At 45.6% G+C, this 8,696-nt stretch overlaps 1 long non-coding RNA gene across 1 annotated transcript; it reads right to left on the bottom strand.

Annotated features, from left to right (window-relative positions):
• Positions 1–1,358: 1,358 nt before the first annotated feature.
• Positions 1,359–7,558, bottom strand: LOC310685130. The gene is made up of 3 exons (XR_014515088.1): positions 7,426–7,558; positions 4,390–5,557; positions 1,359–2,184 (listed from the first exon to the last, which is right to left on the bottom strand). It is a non-coding gene; the product is annotated as an uncharacterized lncRNA (long non-coding RNA).
• Positions 7,559–8,696: the final 1,138 nt, after the last annotated feature.

Below are 8,696 nucleotides of genomic sequence, written 5' to 3' on the forward strand. Positions count from 1 at the left end.
AAGAACACCTTGATGACAACGCACTCAATCTGCATTTTCCAGCTCCTTTACTCAATGCAGATTAGTACACAAGAGCACTGAGGCCTTGTCTGCTGTTAAAACCTTACTTGTTGTCTGTGGCTCTTTTTCACCCATCTCAATAATACTTCCATTTGGGAATGAGTAATCTCCACCTGCCATAGACTTTCCAGCAAACGGAAATAAGGCACATATCATTCTTACTTTTCTTCTTTCCCAAGTGTCCTTTAAAACCTCTACTTGGCTACCTAGTTTTGCAAATCGGCTGAAATTTCCAACTTCCTATTGGCATTAAAAGTAATTTTCAGACTTTTGATTAGGGTTGGAACATAAATATTTATGGATGTGGGAGTACATTTCAGTTCACGTTTAAAGGCAAACTTACATAAGTCACACTTTCTAAAACAACCTGTGAACTGAAACACAGCCATCCTTCAAAATCTACACTTCGGTGAATTTTACAATGCAGTTCTCCAACAAAAATGCATATACAGTACCAAGGGAAATTGTGTATAGAAGTATCTTTATTACTGATTTTTTTAAAAAAACAACAACATCCCCCCTAAAAATTTGGGTGAATTTGCATTGCAGAAAATGTGTATTATAGCAGATATTTGCACTAAAACACCGATGAATTTGCACAAGGACATTGTAAGTAAAATATGCAAGCTGATGTGGAAATGTGGTAAACTGAACTTACAACTGGAAAGACAAGAAATTGAGAGAAAACAAAATTGCCAGATTTGCAAACTGACCCAGAAAAGTGGCAAACGTAATATTGGGGAAATAGGAAATGGAAAGGCTCCCAATCCCAGCGTGGCCCCTGGCCTTGGTGATTTGGGCAAACTTACCTGATGGAGGCTCCCTGGACAAATAACCTGGATCAGGATGCAGGGATGCTTCAGATCACACACTTCTCTAAATACTATTCTTGGCTCCCCAAACACCAGACTGCAGGGTTGAAGTGTCCATTTGGAGGTCAGACATGCAGACTGATGCAAAGATGGGACAGAATAATAAACCTGGGTTAGCTCAGCTGGTGAAGCATGAGACTCTCCATCTCAGGGCTGTTGCTTCGAGCCCCACATTGGGCAAAAGATTCCTGCACTGCCGGGAGTTGGGCGAGATGACTGTGGTTCTCCCTTCCAACTCTACAGTTCTGTGGTTCTCAGATTTTGGATCAGACGTATGAATGAGTACATGTAGCACTGAAATTGGTTGATCCTTCAATTTCCTAATTTGTTGGAAGGGCTACGTTAAGAGGGTGTTATTAAAAACCCATTTCTGTTAGGTATATAAAATCAACACAGTGTTTCAGGAAAAACAAGCCACAATAGATACAAATTTATCAATCATTTTTATAACATTTACATGCTGCCTTTTCTCCAAGCAGCCACTTCAGCACGGAGTGAGATCGGTGACACTGAGAGGAGGCGAGTCACCCAGTGAGCTTCCTGGCTGAGTGTGGATTTGAACCCGAGTTCTCCTCAGAGCTCGTTCCTAGGCTTGCAGAGTCCCACTCTTACACTGTGGTGGCTCTCATTCACAAGCCAACCATCCTACTTCCTATAAAGTAGGATGCCAAACTCCAGGGAGAAACACAAATATCAAAACAGCCCTCCTCACCTTATTCCCTAAACAGGGAGGAAAGTGAAGGAGAAGCCGCAGCATCACAGCCTCACCCTTACAAACACAAAACCACCTGTGGAAAGTTTTCTTTGCAAACTAATGGCACTATTAATCTCAAAATAGCTGGAGGAATCTCTGCCAAACATGCTGAAATGCAGAGTCCTCTGTTGCAAATCCTGCCTATGCGATGGACAGCTGCTCTTGGCGCCGGTGAGGTCCTCCGGGTTGGATTTCGGCCGGCATCTGATTTGGCAGGAGATTCTGCTGAGGGTGCACTGGAGCCCAGCCCATTCCCGGCATGTTGAGGCTGGCTCAGTTGGACAGATGTTGGAGTTGTGGGTCAGGGGGAGGAGGGGGCTTCTTTCATCTCCTCCAGAGCATGGGGTCAATCCTGTCTTTCTGGAACAATGTGTTGGGGCAGAATTGCATGGCCCTAAAAATATGCAGTTTGGTCCATATCCTCCTCCTGTCCTTGTAACACACAGAATGCTGCAGCTCTGGAACTCCTTGCAGGCTGTCTCTCACACGGCTCTTGTTCTGGAAGCAATTAAAGACATATTTACTTCTGCAGATCAGAATGTAGGAAAGGTGACACCACTGGTTAATTTTTATCAACAGCCATGTTATCATTGAGGCAGAATCTACACATGGCCCTACCGGGACCCTGGATTCATTGCCTGAGCCCCCTTTTCATGTGTGGCATCCGAGGGAGGTGTGGAGGGTGGTGACACAAAGAACAGGCCTTTTTAGTGGTGGCTCCCCAGCTGCCAGAATGCTCTCTCCACCAGGCCGTTGCCCCTTGTGCCATCAACATTAAGGATTGAACCTGAGCCCTTCTGCAATCAAAGCTGAAGCTCCTGCTTCCTCTTTCGTCCTGCTGTACCAGAAGTCGAGTTCAGGTCCAGAAACTGAAGTGCATCCAAGATTTAATTGCTTGGCTGCGCAAGAGAAAATAATACAGTACTCTAATATCCTAAATTAGAGGTATTTTAAAAACCCTGAACATCTTGGCTTAGGTAAGCTAAATATTTGGAGATTTAAAAGGGGTCGTGTTTTTTCCTGCCTTTCTGACTTGGCATACACTATCAATAGTATAGGTTTTTTTAATTGCAGCTCAGCTTTTGCATGCAGAAGCTTCCAAGTTTGATCCCTGCTATCTCCTTTTATTTTATTTCATTTTATTTTTTTATATCTCATCTTTTCAAAACCCCCAAGGCAACTAACAAAAAAAAAGTATAACAGGTTTAGAAAAATATATCACAGATCTATGGTGCAGCCACATTTGGAATTTTGTGTACAATTCTGGGGACCTCACCTCAAAAAGGGTTTTGTAGAGCTGGAAAAGGTTCAGTAAAGGGCAGCCAAATGGATCAGGGAGATGGAGTGACTCCCTTATTCAGAAAGGTTGCTCTACCTATCTATCATATGATGAAGGGGGGGGTATAAGTAAAATAACTGTGGCTAAGTGGGGTTTCGATGCCACCTTGAGAACTGGAGAACTGAACGCATTTCATTTTTGTAACTTTTGTCAAACATCTGCCCTTTTGCAGGAAGATGTGGATTCTCTTGTCCCATGAAGACAGAAGCAAATTAGCTCGGTGACTCTACAGGCCTTGCCGTTTGTCGGGGAACAACCTCATCAGACATACTGTGGCTTCAGCCTGCCTCAGAGAACTTGCGCTCAAGGCAATGGCCTGTCAACTTAGTAAATCTTCAGCGACTCATGGAGCAGCCAGGCAAAACCCTTGTGTTGACTTCTGGGGAAAGCATGGAGAGGAAGACACATTTCTCCCTTCTCTCCCCCAAAGGAACCATCTCCATCTGCCATCTGATCATAGCTTAGGGCTGCGACAGCAGTCAGAAGGGAACAGGATTTGGGCCCCTAGAGCTATTCTCCTCACCTTCCGTGCCCCCTGACAGCAGAATACAATGTGGCGCTTGCTTGGCAGAATGTATTAGCATCTACAGTGACAGGCAAGAGATATGCCTGCGATTCCCAAATCCAAGATGCTCCTTGGAAGCCCCCTCTAGTATGAGGCCTGGTGGGGGGAGGGAACCACCCAGAAGAATTCGGTGTCTCACACAGAGCAGGTAAAGCAAGTGCAGCCTGGGGGTGAGAAATCAGCCCTGCCTTTTCCATGTCTCCTGGCAAAGCAGGAGCCAGCTGCCAATTGCAAGGAGAATGAGGGATGCACAGCTGAGCTGCAAGATGTCTTCTCCATTAAATGCCTCTTGGGCTTCAGGAAAGCTGAAAGCCCCAAAAGCAAACCCCTCAGTCGCCCAAGTACTCCTGGGATATAGCAGGAAGAGACCTGGGAGACTGCAGTGCATAGGTCAAGACCAAGACTCGCTCTGTCTGGTTTATTTTATGGGTTGTTGGGCAAATCCTTCATACCAGCCATAGAAATGGGGGAGAAATTCGGTTCAGTTTGAATGGTGAATCTACCTAACTGCACTTTCTGAAAGATTAGGCAAACTGAAACAGATTATTTGGAGAAATTCACAGGGAAACACTGATTAATTTTCATGGGGAAAAGTTAAATCTGATGTGGAAATAATAGAATCATAGAACAGTAGAGTTGGAAGGTTCACCCAGGGTCATCTAGTCCAACCCCTGCAATACAGGAATCACGGCTAAATAATCCCTGATGGATGGCCATCCAACCTCTGCTTAAAAACCTCCAAGGAAGGAGAGTCAACCACCTTCCGAAAGAGTCCATTCCGCTGTTGAACAGCTCTTACCATCAGAAAGTTCTTCCTAATGCTTAGTCAGAGTCTCTTTTACGTATTGATTTGAATCCATGGGTCTGAGTCCTCCCCTCCTGAGCAAAGCTCCAAGTGCCTTCAGTTATTTGGCTATCCAAATCACATCTCCTCTTCAACAGGCTAAACGTACCCAGTTCCCTCACCGGAAATATGGAGAACTGAATTAAGACAGCAAAAAATGAGAAACAGAGAGAAATAAAAATAGACAGATTCTCCAGTATTTACTGACTGAAGATGGCAGTTTGTTACGCTTGCCCCTGTTCTGAGGTTCTAGTTGTTTCCACTGCATGTTTTACTCTGCAGGCAGTGCAGTGATCAGGCCACAGAATGAGGTCACAAAACATTATCTTGTCATGCTTACATCAAGGTAGACTGCTACAAGTCATCAACCTGTTAACTAAAGACTGGAGTGGGAAAGCATTACAGATCGTTGTACAGTATTCCAGGCGTGAGGAGTTGTTCCTGGCCACTGAAATGCATTCTGCAGCTTTGTCATTCTTTCTCTTTAGTTTTCTGCCTGCATCGTAAAAAGTACCAGAGGCAAAAATGTCCAGTTTTCTAAGCTGAAGCTGCCTGAGGGTGACCTGAAAGTGGGGGATATTGACATCAGTCCCTTGTCATGGTCAGCTCACCTCCTGTTGAGATGCAGGCTTTCAGCATCTTTTCCCTTCAGCAGAGGTGGGGGACCTATGAGGACGGTCCTCTGAGGCTGATGGGTCCAAAGGGTTTTGACTTGGCTCTGGGTGATTTCGCGGCTATGACTGGTACTCCTGTCAAAGCCCGGGCTGACTTGTGGAACATGTGAATGGCTTGGGTCATTAACACAATTTCCCCTAAGTGCCCTCTCCTATTTTGTGGAGCCTGCTTGGCTCCTTGGTATCAGAGATGGATTTAAGGCAGCACAATTGGTCCCACTGCTCTGGGCACTGAGCGTAGGGGCACTGCTGGGCATCACAACTATGACATAGTAGTGAATAGATGTGTGCACACCAGATTTTGGTCTCACACTGGATGCCACTACAAATTGAAAGATCAATGCCCACCCCTATTGGTTTACTCCAGAACTTTAGGACAAGGAAACAAACACGGCTCAAACACGAGTGGAGGAAAACTCCATTTACATACAATCAACCACTGGTGAGGGCTTATAGAATCATAGAATCATAGAGTTGGAAGAGACCACAAGGGCCATCGAGTCCAACCCCCTGCCAAGCAGGAAACACCATCAGAGCACTCCTGACATATGGTTGTCAAGCCTCTGCTTAAAGACCTCCAAAGAAGGAAACTCCACCACACTCCCTGGCAGCAAATTCCACTGTCGAACAGCTCTTACTGTCAGGAAGTTCTTCCTAATGTTTAGGTGGAATCTTCTTTCTTGTAGTTTGCATCCATTGCTCCGTGTCCGCTTCTCTGGAGCAGCAGAAAACAACCTTTCTCCCTCCTCTATGTGACATCCTTTTATATATTTGAACATGGCTATCATATCACCCCTTAACCTCCTCTTCTCCAGGCTAAACATGCCCAGCTCCCTTAGCCATTCCTCATAAGGCATCGTTTCCAGGCCTTTGACCATTTTGGTTGCCCTCCTCTGGACACGTTCCAGTTTGTCAGTGTCCTTCTTGAACTGTGGTGCCCAGAACTGGACACAGTACTCCAGGTGAGGTCTGACCAGAGCAGAATACAGTGGCAGTATAACTTCCCTTGATCTAGATGCTATACTCCTATTGATGCAGCCCAGAATTGCATTGGCTTTTTTAGCTGCCGCGTCACACTGTTGGCTCATGTCAAGTTTGTGGTCAACCAAGACTCCTAGATCCTTTTCACATGTACTGCTCTCAAGCCAGGTGTCACCCATCTTGTATTTGTGCCTCTCATTTTTTTTGCCCAAGTGCAATACTTTACATTTCTCCCTGTTAAAATTCATCTTGAAGTTCTCTAATCTGTCAAGGTCGTTTTGAAGTGTGATCCTGTCCTCTGGGGTGTTAGCCACCCCTCCCAGTTTGATGTCATCTGCAAATTTGATCAGGATGCCCTTGAGTCCATCATCCAAGTCATTGATAAAGATGTTGAATAAGACCGGGCCCAAGACAGAACCCTGTGGCACCCCACTAGTCACTCTTCTCCAGGATGAAGAGGAACCATTGATGAGCACCCTTTGGGTCCGGTCAGTCAGCCAGTTACAAATCCACTGAGTGGTAGCATAGTCAAGACCGCATTTTACCAGCTTCTTTACAAGAATATCATGGGGCACCTTGTCAAATGCCTTGCTGAAATCAAGGTAGGCTACATCCACTGCGTTCCCTTCATCTACCAGGCTTGTAATTCTGTCAAAAAACGAGATCAGGTTAGTCTGACATGACTTATTTTTCAGAAATCCATGCTGACTATTGGTGATCACAGCATTCCTTTCTAGGTGCTCACAGACTGCCCAGAGCCTCGTAGTCTCTTTTGATCTTCTGGAGGCTATTGCTTCCAGTGTCATTGGTTCCCACATGAACCAAGAGGAAGGGGTATTTGTCAGTGGGTTTTATGATTCCTTGCAGTCGTTCAGTTACATCTTGGATCTTAGCCCCAGGGAGACAGCACACTTCCTGAGACATCTTGTCAGGCCCACAGATCACTGCTTCTGTTCCCCTCAGAAGGGAATCCCCTATCACCACTACACGCCTCCTCTTAGGTTTGGTCGGGGTTCTTCCGTGAGCTGTCCGTTCCAAGGTCGCCTGCACATTCCCTGAGGACTGACTTTGCTGCTCGTCTTCATATACCTGATCGACTGTAATGAGGGAGAGATCCTCAAATGGAGTCTGCTCTGGAGTGAAGACAGGACAAATAACTCCCCCCCAAAAAACCCTAGGTCTCCCCCAACAAACGTTTGAGACTAGCTCCCCCTAAATCTAAAAGATGTATCAAACTGCGCGCGCCGCTGCCCTGCACACACACACACCTTTTTGCTCGTTCTTCAGCTGCTGCCCTACCCCTACCCCTAACCCTAACCTCTACCCTAACCTTAACCTTATCATTGAACCTACTTAATGGCAGTGAAAAACGAAGATCATGGCCACTGGTCCCATCACCTCCTGGCAAATAGAAATAAGGGGAAGAAATGGAGGCAGTGAGAGATTTTACTTTATTGGGCTCCATGATCACTGCAGATGGTGACAGCAGCCACGAAATTAAGAGACGCCTGCTTCATGGGAGAAAAGCGATGACAAACCTAGACAGCATCTTAAAAAGCAGAGACATCACCTTGCCAACAAAGCTCTCTATAGTTAAAGCCATGGTTTTCCCACTAGTGATGTATGGAAGTGAGAGCTGGACCATAAAGAAGGCTGATCGCTGAAGAATTGATGCTTTTGAATTCTGGTGCTGGAGGAGACTTGAGAGTCCCATGGACTGCAAGAAGATCAAATGCATCCATTCTTAAGGAAATCAGCCCTGAGTGCTCACTGGAAGGACAGATCGTGAAGTTGTCCTAAGCCTAACCCTAACCCTAACCCTAAATCTAACCCTAACCTAAACCCTAACCCTAACCCTAAACCTAAACCTAACCCTAACCCTAACCCTAACCCTAACCCTACCCTAATCCAAACCTCAACTTCTACCCTAACCCTACCCAAACCCTAACCTCTACCCTAACCCTAACCCTAGCCTCAACCCTAAACCTAGTCCTAACACTAACCTCTACCCTAACGCTAACCTAAACCCAAAACCTAACCCGAACCCGAACCCTAACCTCTACCTTAACCTTAACCTGAAACCTAACCCTAACCCTAATCCTAATTCTAACCCTAACCCTAGCCCCTAATTCTAACCTCAAACCTAACCCTAACCCTACCCTAATCCAAACCTCAACTTCTACCCTAACCGTAACCCTAACCCTTAACCGTAACCTTAAGCATAACCTTAAACCTAACCCTAACCCTAACCCTACCGTAACCCTAACCCTAACCCTAACCCTAACCCTAACCCTAACCATATCTTAAACATGAACCCTAACCCTAACCCTAACTCTAACCTCAAACCTAACCCTAACCCTACATTAATCCAAACCTCGACTTCTATGGTAACCCTAACCCTAACCCTAACCCTAAAGCTACCCTAACCCTAACCCTAACAATAACAATAACAAGAACAAGAACAAGAACAAGAACAATAACCCTAACCCTAACCCTAACCCGAATCCAAACCTCGAAGTCTACCCTAACCCTAACTCTAACCTCTACCCTAACCTTAACCCTAACCCTAACCCTAACCCTAACCCTAACCCTAACCCTAACCCTAAC

This window comes from Podarcis tiliguerta (genome assembly GCF_965153285.1).
Source record: "Podarcis tiliguerta genome assembly, chromosome: 9".
Lineage (NCBI taxonomy): Eukaryota > Metazoa > Chordata > Lepidosauria > Squamata > Lacertidae > Podarcis > Podarcis tiliguerta.